Source organism: Etheostoma cragini, chromosome 10 (genome assembly GCF_013103735.1).
Source record: "Etheostoma cragini isolate CJK2018 chromosome 10, CSU_Ecrag_1.0, whole genome shotgun sequence".
Taxonomy (NCBI): domain Eukaryota; kingdom Metazoa; phylum Chordata; class Actinopteri; order Perciformes; family Percidae; genus Etheostoma; species Etheostoma cragini.
In genome coordinates this window covers 4,291,325-4,293,930 of record NC_048416.1, presented here as the reverse complement: position 1 = coordinate 4,293,930, position 2,606 = coordinate 4,291,325, and positions in this window count along the sequence as shown.

Below are 2,606 nucleotides of genomic sequence, written 5' to 3'. Positions count from 1 at the left end.
TAGTACAAGTCCACACATCACTGCAGATAAGCTCCAGTTGGTTTTCTATTGGCTGCCATCATTTAATCTAACTGCAACCAATCCAAGCGCCTGCATGCTGACCATAGTGGATCCACCTATGGTTTTAATATGACACACTGACAATTTAAAAAGGCCAGGTTAAAGGCTTGTTGGACAAAATGGAACCTATGAGGACATGTAGAACATGTAAACATTAAGGAAACGCTTAATACACAGCACAAAATAGCTTACCTCGTCTGGCTTGGCGTGATGACACGGAGGCAGATGGTAGCGGAGCGCTGCCGTCCTGTGGTGGTGGTGATGGTGGTAGCTCTGTGTCATCATCATCCTCACCAGTAACAGACTACTCTATAAAAAACTAACACAGGGAGCAGGTTTACTTTATAAAGCTCATTCAAGACAGAAAATACACAGTAAGACCTCTACTGTTAAGTGTCATAAATTTAAAAAAAAAAAATCTTCAAATTCGCCATAACAGTAAATAAAAGCGGTTGTGTGTTTGCTCCCGTAATCGTCCCGTAATGTATTTATTATGTTATCAGTGAGCAAACCTCCCTGCTGACTAAAAGTGTTGCACAACCAGGACATTTAGTTGGTGAATAACGGTCAAATCAAAATCTGATGGATAGACTAATAGAATTAACGTTATTTTTAACCAGCCTGTAGCATTGGGATGGTCTGCCTCTCCGTTCACCATCGCCTCTAACATGGCTGGGGCGGAGTTAAGTGCCCCGGTGGTTTGGCATGCCGGTCGGTCACCCAGAATGGAGTCCAGGACGTTAAAATATGGGGATCTTCTTTGCTGACCGCCGCTACCACTTCGTCCAAGCTGTTTTTTTTTATCCCGATAATCTTTTTTTAATTTTTTAATTTTGTTTATCAGCTGATCCACACTTCTCTGGTAACCCGCTAAAGACATCTCATGTTGAAGCTTTTCAAAGACGGGTTTCGTCTGTACAGTTCTATCCAGTTTATTTTGAATTTCTGTGTAGGACCACAGAGCCAGCAGACAGTGGGTTTCCTCCACAGACCACGGCTGTTTTAGTTTCCCATCCATTGCCAAAGCTAACATTAACAGCCGTTGATAGATAACAGCTGATTGGTGTTTTAAAAATGGCGGCCCGAAGTTTTTGTTTTCGAACGTCATGATAACCACGCCCCCAGCACCTGACGTAACCGGTTCTTATCTCTAGACCAGCGCTATGTTGGTGCTGACTTGGAGCCCGTTTTCTTGGCCCAGAGCCAGGTTTATTTGTGTGGAAAAGCAAAGAACCGGTTCAATATCTGGCCCTGACTCCGAACCAGCACCAGAACCGCCTTGGTGGAAAAGACATATTAGAGAAGCTGCTCCTCTGTTGGACCAATGGGGGGTGGAGAGGGTGGTCTGGGTTCCCCTTCGAGGGGAACTCGAACTGCTTCGGTTACGACACTATGGGAACGCCTTTAGGCATGACAGGGCTGAATGCGAATGAAAACTACTCCAATCCTATTGGTCCTACTGAGAACGGTAGCATGTGACGGCATAACCGTAGGGGCATATATTCACGCCGGCACATAGCTCATTAGCTTTTTTCTATTCAGCAGGCACGTTGGTTGATGTTGTGTTGAAAGACTCCATGTATCCTACTCACCTGGAAGTTGCAGTTTGTCCAAGCAGTTGACCAGTTCCGGAGATGTGTGTCTCCCTGCCCGCGTTTCATCTCGAAAGAAAAAATGTTAGGGCCTGTCGCACGCCACGGCGGCTCTCGAGGGGGCTGTTTGTGTCCATTGCGAAGCCCTGCCCATGCGGGTACTGAGGTCCCGCACGGCCCTCTTTTCCGCAGACGGTCAGATAAGCCCTCCCCGTGGCTGGGGCCCCGCGGCCGCTGAGGCGGCTCGGCGGTTTCGGTCATGTGGATCGCGGCGAGATCTACTGGAGGTTTCCGAGACGGCTGTTGCTCCGTCTCGTCCTTTGTCTGCCGGTTCACACTCCCCCAGTCCCCGTTCGTGGGCCGGGTCTCTCGGCTTCTTCTGTTCGGGGACGCTGACAGACGTAGCGGTGGCACTCTGGCTCTGAGGAGCTCGTTGTGCTTGGCTGCGTGGTGGAGGGAGAGGACTTCCGGGTGTCGGGCCGACGTCATCAGAAGAGCGCCGCGCCCGACTGTGATGTCACGAGCTGTGGCAAAACGCGGTCTGGATTGGCCACAGGCTGTCAGACTGGATGTCGCTTCCTGCTGAGCCGCTCCGTTCCCCCGCGCCGGTTCTTCAAGGTTTTTCCCGGATTTTCACAGTGAGTTGTGTAAATCATGGGATGAACCTAACTCTGCCTGGCTTTCTACTCCCCAGGTGCTGGAGTATGGCAATGTGGCAGGGATTACGGACCGCGGCTACAGGACGATGCCGCGGGTTGTAGACGCTCTGGTGAGTTACCTCTCTCCCCAGCAGTCGTCGTCTTTCAGCCAGCCGGCGCTTCCGACGGGGTCGTGTCGGGTGTCTTCCTCGCTAGTGGGGAAGACGTATATGGCGCTGGGCCAGGCTGGAGCGAGCCTGCACACCATGGCGGTTTTGCAGGCCTACCAGGTGGGCCTGTTGCTGGAGATGGGCCA